This window comes from Myotis brandtii, unplaced genomic scaffold (assembly GCF_000412655.1).
Source record: "Myotis brandtii unplaced genomic scaffold, ASM41265v1 scaffold26, whole genome shotgun sequence".
Classification (NCBI taxonomy): domain Eukaryota; kingdom Metazoa; phylum Chordata; class Mammalia; order Chiroptera; family Vespertilionidae; genus Myotis; species Myotis brandtii.
In genome coordinates, this window is record NW_005359880.1 from 2963210 (window position 1) to 2979440 (window position 16231).

General features: G+C 43.1%; 1 protein-coding gene across 2 annotated transcripts in view; it reads right to left on the minus strand.

The window, feature by feature from the left end:
* Window positions 1-10523, minus strand: part of GNG12 (guanine nucleotide binding protein (G protein), gamma 12) — a 69884-nt gene extending 59361 nt beyond the window's left edge. Inside the window, exons 1-2 of one of the 2 annotated variants that reach the window (XM_014541077.1) lie at window positions 10317-10523; window positions 6118-6170 (exon numbers count right to left, since the gene is read on the minus strand). The gene's annotated coding sequence lies outside the window, so the exon portion shown is untranslated. The remainder of the gene's footprint in view (window positions 1-6117; window positions 6171-10316) is intronic. The other variant, XM_005868052.2, reaches the window with a different exon arrangement.
* Window positions 10524-16231: the final 5708 nt, after the last annotated feature.

Below are 16231 nucleotides of genomic sequence, written 5' to 3' on the forward strand. Positions count from 1 at the left end.
AAAAGAGCCCCAAATAGGCAATTAATCTGATGTAACACCCTCTTAACATGCTATTTTCTGTAGTGCAGCTCAGGGTTGCCAAGCAGAGAAAGGTAAAAAAAAAAAACAACACAACAAAACACTATTATGAGCATCACTAATATAAATGCCAGGATTGTCCCTCCACTTGGGAGATCGGAAACAATGAGGGTGACAAACATTCATCCAGGGACACAAATGAACGACAACTTGGTGAACAAAAGACAGATTTTCAATATGAAAGCACTTATTATAGAAAACACAATACAAGCTACATATTCGGGTCATGTCTCTATTGAAATAAAGCTACGTTTCTATGAAAATTGAAGCTTTTGTTTTTTTGTGGCCCACTTAAACTTAAACCTTGTTTATTTGGCCCATGTTAGCCTTTGAGTTTGACATACTTGCCCTATGGGGCTCATTTTAAACAATTCTCCATTTCTCCTCCAGGGGGCGAAGTTGGCCAGCATTTCGCTGAAAAGGGAACTTATTTTCAAACTTGGATTTTCAGGTAGTGTTAGAAAGACGCTTGCATATAAAAAGGCCTTTCCCTCCTCCCACTCCTTCTCAATACACTGAATCCTGGCTGATTAGAAAAGCACTCCAGGCCTTTTGTGGAATGAGAGGGAAGGGCCATGATTAAGGGCCAAGAGTGAGCAGAACACTTCATCAGCACAGTTCTAGACTGGCTGGCCCATTCTCCTACAGCTTGAGATCAGGATTACGGTTTTGCCAAAACTGACATTGCTTCAAGATACGCCTCTTCATTTTTCTTTCTTTGGAGAAGTTTTCTCTGGGCCTCTATTGGACAGCTGATACCGCCCTCGTGCAGGCAGGCCTGGCTCCCTCCTACCCGCTCCTCTGCAGGGGCTCCCTCGGATCAACCACAAAGTCTGGAGGTCTGAGAACACCTCCCCTGCCTTCCTGCAGGGATGGTGGGACCTTTCCACTCCGTGGAGGGTGTCTGGTGGCCAGGAAGGACCCCAGCCGGCAATTCCTCAATGCGCCCCCCCCCCCTCACTTACATAAGGGTTAGGAGCTCCCAGGGGAACTCAGGTTCAGCTGCAGAAGAGGACACACATGGGCAAAGCCTGCTCCCGAGGGAGAAGGCAACTGGAGATTTAGTGTCTTGGTGATGGTGAAACAGAGCTGAGGGGAAGACCCAAAGAGGGTGACAATTCTCCCTGGCCCAGGGACAGATGCAGTGTTTGTGGGTCCTGAGCCTTATGTAATGCTTTAGAAAACGAATGCAGACGTTAGGACTATCACATTAGCTACAGGGCTCCGGAGGGGTCCTTGGCACCGCAAGGCCCTGAAGCCTAAGCTCCATGCTGGCACTGCTCTGCCGCTGGCCCTGCGGGTGGAGGAGTGTGTTGGTGAGAGGTTTCCCTTGTCCACACAATGCCAGCGTGAGGTCCTGAGGCTCAGCTGAGGAGCTGGGGAGCCATGCAGGTGGTCGGTGGCCCGGAATCTCCCTTCGGTTCTGCTCCCTCTCACCCTGCCCCAAGCACATAGCAGATGCTCAATAAACACTTGCTGACCAACCGATGGGAGTGGCTGCACTGCTTCCCTTTTTAAAAAACAACAACCCAAAAACACATATATATTTTTAAATCCTCACCTGAGGATATGTTTATTGATTTGAGAGAGAGAGAGAGAAACATCAATGTGAGAGAGAAACATCGATCAGTTGCCTCCCATAAGCACCCTGACCAGGGATCGAACCTGCAACCTAGGTATGTGCCCTGACCAGGAATCAAACCCACAATCTTTTGGGTGTATGGGATGACGCTCCAACCAACCGAGCCAGCCGGGGTGTCTTTGGAGGTCAGAGGGGCACATGCTACAAGGCTTGACTTTGCAGAGTTCATAAACTCTGGATGGAGCCCTGATTAACATGCCCCCCATGAAGCACCGGAAATAAACTCTCAGATCAAGAGACACTATGTCATGAGCATGAAAAATGGCCACTGAGCACAGTGTTTCCAAATACCAGCTTCCTCTTGGGGTTATTGTCAAGTGCACTTCGGTGTGACGGTGGAGAAAACCCACCCAGAGACGAGGCCCAAGGCCTCTCTGTGGTTTTGGAGACCAGGGTGTCAGTGAAAGCCTGGCTGCCTCTCTGAATCTCTCCCACCCAGGCAGATTTCCTCAGGCCCCATTCATGGGGGTGTTACCGGGAGCCAGGCCTAGCTTCACAGCAGCAACACCTTTCCAACAATTGCAAGTTATCCGGATATCGAATGGGATGCTCAGGAGGGAGTGCCCCGCCTGGACAGGCTTCAAGCGCAGGATGAAGGACAGTTTGCACGGGGGCTGAAGAGGAGTGCCTTGCACTGGGGAATTACAGTGACTATAACAAGAGCCTAAAGTGGACGTTTCCACTGCGGCATCAAGATTCAACAGATGGGAAATTCCAGAGCAAGGGGCCAGGCCATTATGTGTAAATCTTAAAGCAGTTGGCCTCGCTGGCAGAAAGACCCAGAAGGAGAACATAAATGGGCTCAGGACAGTGGAAAGTGATGGGGCATTTTGAGGCAGATTCCTCAGAAATGCTCAGATTCTGGCCTCCCGAAGGTGGGTGGGTGGAGGGGGCCAGCCTTTCTGCTCAAGTCTGGAGAGAGGGTTTCAAAGGCAACAACATCTGGAGGGCTTGGTATGTGCCTCCTAGAGCAACAATGGCGAACCTTTTGAGCTCGGCGTGTCAGCATTTTGAAAAACCCTAACTTAACTCTGGTGCCGTGTCACATATAGAAATTTTTTGATATTTGCAACCATAGTAAAACAAAGACTTATATTTTTGATATTTATTTTATATATTTAAATGCCATTTAACAAAGAAAAATCAACCAAAAAAATGAGTTCGCGTGTCACCTCTGACACGCGTGTCATAGGTTCGCCATCACTGACCTAGAGTGTGGGGACTGGTATGTGACACCTGCCTGAGAAACCAAGTGGGAGGGGGCAAAGTGGCCTAGTCAAAGGCGAGAGAGGACAGAGTAACTGCTTGTCCCCTCTCCTCATGCGGCCGGGGGTGGGGGGGGGAGGGGAGGGAGGTTAAAGGAATATGAACTCTGGGCACCAGGAAGACCAGCCTGGGGGTCTTTAAAAACAGGTTCTACCCAAGAGGGCTTCAGCCTGAGAGTGAGAGGCCCCCAAAGAGAACATCTGAATGGAAGCCAGAAGCTGCTGGCAGACGTAGCAGCTGCAGAAGGAGAGGCACTGCCTGAGTCCTGGGAGATCCCGGACGGAAAGTTCCAGTGGGGTCCTTGAGAAAGCCACAGAAGCAGCCAAGAGAGCAGAGTCCCTTCCCTATTAGCCAGGCTCAGAGAACCCAGTGCAAGGCGGGACGGGAGCAGTCAGGTAAGAACTTTGTCTCTCTGCCCGTCTGCAGCACCTGGGGAGGCCTGGGGCGGTGGGTGGGCAGCTGGAGGAGGGGGACCTCACTGGTAAGATGGAGGAAAGTCTCCTCTTGGAACGAATACTGACTGTCCCTAGAGTACAGTGAGCATTTCCAGGTTCCAAAGTGAGTGTGTGTGTGTGTGTCACTTAAAGTGGCCTGAGGACTTTTCATTACCTAAGAGTAACCAGAAAAGTCATAGGCCTGACCAAGTTTTTATCAGGAATCGGGGGAAAACACAGCCCATTGAATAAACTTTAGAGGAACAGTGGGAGACGAGAATAAAGCTGCGTCTTAGTTATGTGCCACAAGTCACACTGTGCCATGTGCTAGTGACAGCTAACCTTCACTAAGCACTGACTATGTGCGAGGCACAGGTCAAGATCTTTACAGAGCTTCTTACATCATTCAGTCCCCCTAACAACTCCATGAGGCTGGTATTATTATCCCCTTTTCAAATGAAGGGGATTTGTAAATTTCCCCTTCAGAGAGGTTAGGCAGTTTTCCCAGAGTCACACAGGAAGATAAGTAAAGCAGTAGCCTGGACTCGGCCTCATGTCTGACCTCTAACCCTGAACTCTTTTATCGTCCCAGGTGAGTGGATTTCAGCAGATAGTTGTGACCGAAGCAGGACAGGGACTTGGGTCCTGCTCCTCTTTCTCAGGAGTCCTTGAGCTAGAAAACCAAAGGGCAGAGTCCAAAAACCACTGCATTTTGTGATCTTAGTGGTCACTCCCAACTCTGAGATTCTATGACTCTATCATCTGGAGGTGTGAAGGTGGAGACAGGTGGACCCACAACAGCAGACATAAAGAAAAAGAGAAACTTAGAGTCTGTATCCGGTGTTTCCAGGGAGACAGCTGGAAGGAGTTGGTTCCAGCAGGTGGTACTATACACAGACCCGAGATTCGCAGAATTATAGTCATGTGTGTTAAGTATATAGTTCCATAATGCATGTAAAGCACTTAGCACCGAGCCTGGCACCAAAGTAAGCATTAGGTACATGGCAACTACAACTCTGAAGAGTTGACATATATGCCTAAAAACCTCAACATGTAATTTAATGCAACATACTCAGCCACTGACATCACTGTCTCCGCTCCATAAGGAGCTATGTTTATCATGGACGCTAAACTTCACTAGTGGAGCCAGGACAAGAAATGAACACATAAAATTACACCAGCCAAATCTAAAACAATTCAAATAAGTCTGAAGCCATGGCTCTTAAGCAGCAAGGGACCATGGAATCCTATGAGAAATGACAGAAGCATGATCCTTTTCTCCAGTAAAAAAGTAAATAATAATAATTATAGAAGCCCATTCGTTGATTCCTTCCACGGATTATAGATCCACTGAAGACCATTCATTGTCTCCAGGTTAATACCCACTCCTATGGGTCCTGAGGTCCTCGGGTCGAAAGCTATCTACCCGCAATGGAGCCATTTATCCTCATCCTCTCCGAATGCTCGCTGTGGCTAGTCTGATCATGACACCGAATCTGCAATGGGTCGTCAATGTAATTGATGCTGAATCTAAGTTTAAACCTTTCAAGGTTAGTGGACCCCAAATTAAGAATTTCTAAATCAGTAGACTCTGGTACCTAGAAATTTTATCTTTTCTTCCTTCTTCTGGTAAAAAAAAAATAATAATAAATCCACCTTTTTACATAGGGGACCCCATTCCCTGTGATTCTAGTGGTATTCACCTTCTCTCAAGGAACACATGAACAAGGCATGGCCAACAGGTATTGCTTATTGTCTACTACCTACTTCTGGCTAAGTTGATTCAGGCAAGAAATCTGAACTGAGCCAATTTTGAATGCTCCTTGGGCCCTAGCCGGTTTGGCTCAGTGGATAGAGCATCGGCTGGTGGACTGAAGGGTCCTCGGATTCAATTCTGGTCATGGACAGACATATAAGTAAGTCCCACCTGAAACCAAAAGAATCACACAGCTGAGCCCAGCCCAAATCACCAATCCGCAGAATTGTGGGATGAAGAAGTGATTGTCATTTTGCATCAGTAAATTTCAGCTCAAATTTTTGGCTGTGAATTTGGGAATGGTATGTTATGCGGCAAAAGCTATCTGCTACACACTGCAAATATCAGTATTGCCACAATATCAGGGAGTGATATCACATGAAAGCCCCCAAAGCTTTTTCACTTATAAAGTATATTACTTTCCTAGATCTAAAGGCAGTTTTCTACCCCAGAACTCTTCTCTCACAACAATCACATTCAGGTTCAAAGAGAGATGAGAGAAAAAATAGAGCAATAAGAAAGCTAATATGTTATAACTGTGAGCCAATTTTCATTACAACACACTGCAAGGGACTGTCTGCATTCCTTGGCTGAAGTGACACTGTTGTTGTGGATACTGCTTGAAACAAGCAGACCATCAACAGGGGCCTGGAAATAGTTCCATTACAAAAGAAAAAAAATTTTTTTTATTTTAATAGTATTTGGCACATAATCCCAGATCTGTTCCCTGACCATGATCCTAGCAAAAGAAAAATGGACTGATTTTTTTCTTTTTAAGGCATGAAAACTTCTTAAATCATTTCAGGGAGAGAAAAAATAGTGTGAATAAATAGACATCTAATCATAGTACTGGTAGAGATGCATCTAATTTAGAAGTGTGAATGTCATTTCAAAAATAATGTCAAACAGTCACTTTGTTTTAAAAGTGAAAGAGAACTTACCAGTCAGACTGTGTGTGGCCCACCGTTTTCAGGTTTCAAGTGGAGGAGTGAATCTGAAACAGAATTAAACAAAACACTCCCTAAGTAAATCACATTTGGAAAGGGTGTGCTTTCGGTCCCAAGTGACTGACATAATGTTGAGTGGTTATTCTTTTAGTTTAAAGATGAGCAAAGCCTTTTCTGGCTCCTGATGGAATAGGGGGAGTTTTTCGCCGACATATTTCAACTTCCTGAAGAGAAAGCAATCTCTCATCCACTTCAGGGAGTGCTGAAAGGCTGAGCCCAGTATAACTATAAATGGTAGTGTTTTCATCCCAAACCCCTCCAAGTCAGCAGAAGCCTCCCTTGTTATTGCTCTTGCCTTCAACCCTCAATCCCCTTCTGCTAGGACCAAGCCATGGCTCCTCGAAGGAACTAATTTAAAAAATGGCCGGTCCAATAGAACTTGAATGGCAATGGGAGGCATGTACAAGGCTTTCCAATAGTGGCCACCTTATCGCAACCACAAAATGTTGTTTTCGTGATCATGGTGAGCCTAAGGCAGCCGTGGGCAAACTACGGCCCGCGGGCCAGATCCGGCCCGTTTGAAATGAATAAAACTAAAAAAAAAAAAAAAGACCGTACCCTTTTATGTAATGATGTTTACTTTGAATTTATATTAGTTCACACAAACACTCCATCCATGCTTTTGTTCCGGCCCTCCGGTCCAGTTTAAGAACCCATTGTGGCCCTCGAGTCAAAAAGTTTGCCCACCCCTGGCCTAAGGCAATGCTGCTCAGTAGAAATATAAAACAAGCCACGTATATAACTTTATATTTTCTAGTAGCCACAAGAAGCAAGCAAAAGAAACCGACAAAATTAATTTTAATAGTACATTTCATTTAACCTAATTTATTAAAAATATTATTTCATCGTAACCAGTATAAAAATTATTCATGAGACATTTTACTTTGTTTTTTTCATGCTAAATCTTCACGACCCAGTACACCTCAACTCAGGCTAGTCACACTTCCAGTACTCAACAGTCACGGGGCCGGTGACTACCCCACCAGACAGTACAGACGTAGAGAATCTATTCCTGGCCATCAGGTACTGGCAAGGCTCCAAACTGAGTCAAATGCATATGGAGATTTTACTCATCTATTTTCCTGCTCCTAGTAATCCACATCATCCCATTCATGATGTCATTTCAGTAGAAATAATAATGCAATAATACTTATATAGCACTTACTCTGTGCCAGGAACTGTTCTTGGCATGTTCCTATGTCACCTACATTAATCCTCACAATAACTTCATGAGGGAAGCATATGATAGCATTCCCATTTTGTAATGAGGAAACTGAGGCACAGGGAGATTGAGTAACTTACTCAAGGTTATAAGACCGTGACAGAGCTGGGATTCTAATCCACACAGCCTGCCCCGCACCGCCGCCCCACCCCATCTCCCCCTAGGGCCATGTCCTCAGCCACTATACTCGCAATTAAATTTGAACGGCTCAATATAAGATAATTGCTTTCAGTTTTAATTATAACCCCCAAGTGATCCAAGGCTGCTCTCATGATAATAGCAGTCAGATAATAGCAGTGATGGCAGACGGAAGAGTGGATGTGCTAGCAAGTTAACAATTTGGGGTAAGAACACAAAAACCACAAGCAGGCCTGGGGTCAAAAGGTGGCACTGGGTCTGAGAGGCTATTTGGATGACCAAGGTGGGGTGCAGGGGAAGGGAAATGTGAAGGCTCTGGAAAATCTTGTCTTCATGATTTTTCCAAGAGAAGGATCTATCACTTTCATCCGATTCTCAAAGGGGTAAGACAGCCATCCCCGTATCTGTCTTAGCAGGGGTAGGGAGTAAGAGAGGAAGGATAAGGTAGAAAGGAATCAAGAAAACACATCCTTTCCACTTTATTAATCTGTGGTCCCAAAGAAATCACATCTGGTGAGAAATATCAGGTCCACATATGGGAACTCCCTATCCCAGTGGTTGGCAAACTCATTAGTCAACAGAGCCAAATATCAACAGTACAACGATTGAAATTTCTTTTGAGAGCCAAATTTTTTAAACTTAAACTATATAGGTAGGTACATTGTTATTAACTTAATTAGGGTACTCCTAAGGCTTAGGAAGAGCCACACTCAAGGGGCCAAAGAGCCGCATGTGGCTCACGAGCCGCAGTTTGCCGACCACGGCCCTATCCAAATCATAGGGAAGGAGGTTGGTCAGTGACACTTAGAATCAACAGGCCACAGGCCGAGGCCATTGAGAGATGCTGCTGCCCAGTCTTGCATGCTGAGCGCCGAACCTGTTGAACGTCCCTCAGTGCTTCCTCTAGGTTTTAGGATCAAGTCCAAGTTCCTTAGCCCAGTTTCAAAGCCCCAGTGATCTCAGGCCTGCTCCCTTCGGGGGCACTCTTCCCAGGCACCCTGTCCTGTATCCACACAGACCTATTCACAGGACCATAAACACCCCACACTCTCACTCCTCTTAGGCTTTGCAGATTCTGTTCTTTCTATCAAACCTGTCCTTTCCTGACAATATTAGCCTATCTTCAAATTTCAGTTCAAAAGTCTCCCTCGCTGGGAAGCTTTTGTCAACTCCCCTGGCTGGCTTACAGACAACTTCTCCGCAGTAATAGTATTCACTCAATTCAATCGATAATTATGTACTACCGCTACTGATGGAGCTGTGTTCCAAGTGCTTAGTGTGCTTCTTTAACCCACTTAGTAACCATATGGGTAGGTGCTTTTATTACCCCATTAAACAGGTGAGCAAACTGAGGCACAGAGGTTAAGTCAGTAGCCTAAGGTCACACGGTTTATAAGTCGGTTTATAATTGCAGAGTGAGATTGTGAAGCCAGACAATGTGGTTCCAGAGCCTGCACTCTTCACTGCCCACTGCCTTCTACTCTCACTGTCACTGCATTTTTCTCTGTTACCGCAAGTGGCTTCTGTTTCGTTTTTGTTTGTTTATTTGTTTTTGTTTCTTGGTCTCTGCCCACTTCTTTGCAGATTATCTGAAGCTTGAGAATATGTTTAACTCATCTTTGTCTTTCCAGGACCTAGCAAAGTTTTTGGCACATAGTAGTTGCTCAATAAAGGCACACACAGGAAAACACTGGGACTGCTGTTGGAAGGATGGGGACAGGGCTATAAACTCGTGCCTGATAAAAACCCACTGGGATTAAGAGTCTGATATCAACTTTAGCAAAGCTAGCTTTAGCTTCATCTTCTAAATCCAGTCAGTGCTGAGGGGATGGTCATTTCCCAGGCCTGTTCAGTACTAGGGGAAATAAATGCAACTCAGAGCTTGACCAAGTCTATCATATCTCCAACTAGTTCATCAGCTTCATGTAGCTTTGCACATGGATCAATGGATCTAAGTAATAGCATCCCTTTTGAATGCCTTGGTTGGTTATTATAAAGGAATGTTAGAAAAGATATTTCCTTAAAAAATGCAACAGTCAAGGAAAAAAGGACACAAAACTCTGCTTCCTAAGGTTTTCTTGGTTTCAAATAACTTAGTGATGAGCATATGCCAAATACTGTTTTTAAACAACAGCCTCGTGTTGAAAATCTCCTTTTGCTGACCAGACAGGACTTTGCCACTCACTACACCTGAGTTCCATAACACATTTCTTCCCATTACTATCTAAACTCCTCTTGGATGAATATAAAAAGTGACCTTGTAGGAGGACACTCTCCTCTTTCTCTCAGTGGGAAAAACAAAAGTCTCAAGATCTGGGACATACACAGACGTCTAGGGAGGAAAAAAGCTCTTTCTAGTTCATGGCAGAGATTAAATCAGTTCTGTAGACCAGCCTCCCCATTCACAAATACATGCAATTAGTCACAATGCCCACCCTTCCTTTTACATCCAGAATGCAAAAGAAGCCATCAACTTCCATGTATATGGATGTCAGCATCATCTCAGCTATTAACAACCAAGTTACAGATCACATTTTGATCTGTAACTTGCTATCTCATCTTCTTCCACAATAAATATTCACTGAATTGTTATTGAGAGGTTTGCTGAGTGCAAACTGTGGGCTGAGCAGAGTTGTAGGTGCTAGAGAGACAATATTGAAGGAGGTAAACAAGGCTCCTGATATAGGGGAACTCCCATTATAATGGGGGACAGAAAATAAGTATTCAAAGTCCCACAAATGTTTCTATACAAGCAGGGAGTGACACAACCTACTGAAGTGTTTGATAGTGTCTTTGGTAGCTGTATGGAGGAGACTGGAAGAGGCAGCAGTGAATGAATGGATCACTGGTAACCAACAATGACTGGAGGCCATTCAATTGTTCAGGTGAGATATGATGATGCCTTGGTTCACCAGTAGAGATGGAGAGAGGTGGGTGGATTCAGTAGAGGTTCTGAAGGTAAAATAATCAGGACCTGCTGATAAAGTAGATGCAGGGAATGAGGAGAGAAAGGGGTCGAGATAACACCTAGGTTTTGGCTCAAGCAACTGGGTCGATGATGGCTTTGTTTGGGGAGAAATAGGTTGAGGACAAAAATAAATAAAGAAAGAATTCTGATTTGACTGTGTTAACTTTGAGACATCCAAGTAGAAATGTCAAGAAAGCATTGAAGTGTTGAACTGTGCTGTCCAATACAGTAGCCACCAGCACATATGAGAATTTAAATTAAATACAATTAAAAACTCATTCCCCCCCAGTTGCATGAGCCACATTTCAAGTGAACAAAAGCCACTAATTTTTTGAACAGCATGAATATAGAATATTTCCATCACCATAAAGTCTATTGGGCAGGACTTGTCTAGAACATACATGAGAACTTGCTAGACTCCTTTCATTACTGTAAACATTATTGCAATTATAGAATATAAAATTACAGTAGTTCCCCCTCATCTGCAGGAGATATATTCCAAGACTTCCAGTGGACACCTGAAATTGGGTATAGTACTGAACCTTATACATACTATGCTTTTTTCCTATACATACACATACAAATGTCAAAGTTAAATTTATAAATTTGGCACAGTAAAAGATTGACAACAATAACTAATAAAATAGAACAATTATAATATATTATAATAAAAATTATGTGAATGTGGCTTCTCTCCCTTTCTCTCTCCCTCTCTCACTCTCTCTCTCTCTCTCGTAGCTTATTGAACTATACTCAGCCTTCCTCTTGTGAGGTGAGATGATAAAATATTGATGTGATGAGATGAAGTGAGGTAAGTGAGAGACATTATTAAGTAAAATAAGTTACTTGAAGCACTGCAATACTGAGACAGTTGATCTGATAACTAAGATGGCTCCTAAGTGACTAACAGATGGGGCGTGTGCAACATGGATATGCTGGACAAAGGGACAATTCACATCCCAAGTGGGACAGGCCTGGGCGGTGCAAGATTTCACCACACTACTCAGAACGAAGCTCAATTTAAAATTTAGGAATTGCTTATTTCTGGAATTCTCCATTTAATATTTTCAGACTTAAGTTGACCACAGGTGACAAACTGCAGAAAGTAAAACTGTGGGTAAGGGGACTACTGTATAGCCCTGGGAGGTCTTTAGCTTTGAATGGTGATTGGATTATGATCTGTGTGAACGTACTGGTTTCTAGTCTCATTTTAATCCTCTAGAACAGTGGTTCTCAACCTTCTGGCCCTTTAAATACAGCTCCTCATGTTGTGACCCAACCATACAATTATTTTCGTTGCTACTTCATAACTGTAATGTTGCCACTGTTATGAATCATAATGTAAATATCTGAGATGCAGGATGGTCTTAGGCGACCCCTGTGAAAGGGTCGTTTGACCGCCAAAGGGGTCGCAACCCACAGGTTGAGAACCGCTGCTCTAGAAAACAACACAACATAGACACTGTAGGAGAGCAGACCGAGGACTAGACGCATAGGCTTAGTTTCCAGGGTCTTCACTACCAGTGACTTCCAGTACGTTACTTAACTAAGCCGTGCCTCAATTTCCCCACCTACAGAACAGGGCGCGACCCTGAATGGGCTGCACTGAGAAGTATGAGGCCGAATGTTTCCAGCTCCGGAGCCATCTCCGCTGTGCTCTAGGCAGGTCTATTATGCTTTCACTTGCAAATTCTGACATGATGTTATCTCAAAGGGCAAAAGAGATATAAAAGGGCCTTTGAAACATATAAAAGACCCTATTGTAGGCATAAAGGGTACATGTTCTGCAAAGGTGAGGCTAAATTGAATGAAATACACCCTGTGCGTTGAGTCCAACAGAGAAATTTGCCTGGTATTAGATGCTGGCAGGGATACTGACTTTCTAAAGTAATGATATGTGTATGTGCTCAAGAATCAGAAATCAAGTCTTGAGCCCCAAAAGCTAAGAGACAGTAGGACATTTGCCCCCATTGTGCAAGGGCTCCTGTCCCAGGGAGGGACACACCCTGAGTGGGTGAACTGGCCTACTTTACCCAAACGGTGCCACCCCATTATCTCTGCCTTGACATTGACTCTGTCAGGAAGAGCTGGTCTGGGCTGTTCACCTGGAGAAACTCTTCCATCTGTCACTGTCCTCAATCCACAGAGAGCTCCAGAGACCTCAAGTTTTGTTTTTTAATTGAGGAGCTAGTGGCATATGTCCTCAAGCAATTTATAGATAGGTTGGGGGTTTGTGTGGGGGTAATCCTGATTATGCCAACGTTGGCGAGAAATCTAAAAAAACACACATGTTTTTCTATTTTGCCAATATTTAAGAGAATACATAAAAAGAGTACACAATAAACTGAAATATTACACACAACATATTTTTCTATTTTTCTCTTGAAAGGGCAACAACAGTTGGGTTTTGTTGTTGTTATTGTTTGTCAATGAAAGTTTTAAATGGATAGCAAGCTTCTCTGGAACTGACCCATATTCCCACCATACTAGTGCTACTATCTATTTGTGCCTGCTAGCCCTCCATAGCCATATGTTTTTGTATGACTATGGCCATAGTTATGTGCTATTGAAGGCACTGGAGCTGGACAGATCTGGGTTTGAATGTTGGCTCCTCAATGAATGAGCTGCAAGGTTTTGGACAACAGACCTCTAAAGTGTAAAATACCTTTTGCACAAGGGAGCGCATCAGTGCAGTGCCACCAGGAGAAAACTCCACAAAGGATGGCTATTATTTTCTTCTTCCATTTTACTTTAAATTTTAAATATTTGTTGTGTGTTTCTATGCATCTTCATAATGATTGTCTTACTTTTACTAAAGGGCCTAATAATAGTCCTTCATGTTGAAAAATTTTAATGTACTAAATCACTCCCCTAATGCTAAGTATTTAAGTTACAGTCAATTATAAGATTACATCAGATATCTTCATGCTTTTAGCTCTTTTCATTCCTTTAACTTACTTCCCTACTCTAAATTCCTACACTAGAATTAGTAGTTTTTTTTTGCTTTTAAAGGATCTTTTATTAACAAACAACAATACCACTAATAAAATAATAGAGAATTTCTGAAACCCTGACATTTTGTCCACAAAATGCTATTCCTAATGCTGTTTTAATTTGCGCTTCTAAGATAATTAGGGAGGAGAGACAGATTTTCCTGTTTGTTCATTAATGATTTGTCACCTTGAAAAACAGTAAGTTTATATTCTTTGCTTATTTATGTAGTAGGATCTTGATAATTTTCTTTTGAATTTGAATGAGTTATTTTTTAAATATGTTTTTTACTGATTTTTAGAGAGAGGAAGGGAGAGGGATAGAGAGATAGAAACATTGATGATAGAGAAACATCAACTGGCTGCCTCTTGCACGCCCCCTACTGGGGATAGAGCCTGCACCCAGGTACGTGCCCTGACCAGGAATCGAACCGATGATCTTTTGGTTCATGGGTTGATGCTCAACCACTGAGCTACACTGGCTGGGCTGAATGAATTCTTTATAGTGATGATAATCGAGTTTACATATGCGTTTGCTATGAAAATACTTCAGATATAGTTTATAATTTTGAGATAATCTTTTCATTTACACAATAAGCTTTAATAAACAATAAGCAACAGCCATATTTTATATAAACCTCACCAGCTAGGATATTGCCCCTTGGCAAATTTTTGGCTTTTGATTGCTTTTTAATGTCCATTTACACCCACTTTGATTTTCACAGCAACCTTGTGAGTGAGTCGGAGAGTCTGACAATTCCCACTGTACAGTGGCAAAAGCTGAGCCCTAGACAGGCCAGGTGACTTGACAGTCACTGAATCCTGAAATCGGTGAAATCTGGATTCCACGTCCTTTTTCTGAACCAAAGGACTCCTTGTTGAAAGGAAGCTTGGGAGGTAAAACAAAGACATGTATTTTGTGCAAAATGCATAATTATCCAAAGCACCATTTCTACATCATTTTCTGTTAAAAAGCTTTCATACAAAACATCAGAGAACTGTGCCTGCTACATGGAGGTGCTCAAGAAATGTTACTATCATTTTAGCAAAACCACCAAAACAATGGCTTACATAACAAACCATCTTTAGCAGGGATTTTTTGTGTTTTAAAATATATATATTTTTATTGATTTCAGAGAGGAAGGAAGAGGGAGAGGGAGAGATAGAAACATCAATGATGACAGAGAATCACTGACTGGCTGCCTCCTGCATGCCCGACACTGGGGATCGAGCCTGCAACCCAGGCATGTGCCCTGACCAGAATCCAACTGAGACCTCCTGGTTTGTCGTTCGATGCTTAATCATTGAGCCATGCCACCAGGCATAAAGCAGTTAAAATAATTTAAATAACTTAGACCTAAATTAAGTGTTGCTTTTTACTCTTTTTAACCCAGTATAAATATTACTTCCTCCCCCAGTATTCCCTCACACTTTGACTCAAAGAAACTGCTCCTCCCTTGAGTTTCGACACCTTTACACCACTTTCTACATTTTATTACAGGTACTTCAAAATATGCTTCATCTCTTCTACTGGATGAGGTATCAAGAGTCCATATCTTGTTTATGTTTGCCTCTCCCCAAGAGCCCAGCACCCTGCTCTGCACTAAGGTGGCAATCATTTATGCAGAGATGGGGGAAGAATTTTATATAGTTAAGAGACAACAGTAACATAAAAAAATTACACTTTGGTTAAAGATTAGAGCATTAAAGTATAGGCTGCATTAATTGTGTGCTTATTGTTGCACCATGCCTTTTTCTGGCAAGCATTCTATCATAAGACAGGTCTAACACATTCTTAGGTCAAAAGTCTACATTAGTTAAACAATACTGAACTACATTAAACAGATTGTCCAAAAATGTATCCAGCCTTGGACAAATCATTCTGTAGATATGTCTCTTATGCTTTTCTTTGCAAATTCTAATATAACTTGTTTCTCAACACACACACACACACACACACACACACACCACTTGAGCACAAAAGTCCTGGTTCAGCACGTTGAAAAACTGTTAAAAATATGAAACATCTATAGTGTCAACAACAAAAATAAAGTTTAAAAAAATACAGAACATCTGTTTCCTAATATCAGGAAAATTCACAGGAAACTATTAATGTTCACTAGGGAAAATAACCTGGATCAGATTATGAAATGAGGCGCCCAACATTCACAATATGATACTCGACAGCCTGTGAGTCATCCGATCTTCAGAACTGAGGAGGAGATCTCACACTTTATTGAAACCTGTCATAGTAGAACTATCTCTATTCTGCACATTTGTATCTAGAAACACACATAAAATTGTATGCCCCCACCCTACACAATACCCTCAGGTCCCATTGCTATTTATGTAACCCCTGGCACATTAGGTTGGCTACTGTGTGTGCATTTTCCTACATGCTCAGTGCCTTACAGGGCAAATGAAGACCTAACTAAACTGGGTGGTGGTCCCTCCATGGAGAGGATGTGGTTCGTTTGAGAAAGTTCTAGAGTGGCTTCTGTCTCCCATGGAGAACAGGAAGGCCAGCGGCTGCCAGGGCCACAGCAAGGCCAAAGCAAATTGTAGGGGAAGGTGGTTTGTTTGGTGGCTCTTCCACCATCTGCTCCTTGTGAGCCTCTCTACCTACCACGTCCCCAGCAATGTGGAAGGTGCTGGGGACACAACAAAGAGCAAAACACAGTCCCTCTCCTCAAAGAGCCCACAACCAGGAATGCAGACAACTGATCGGGC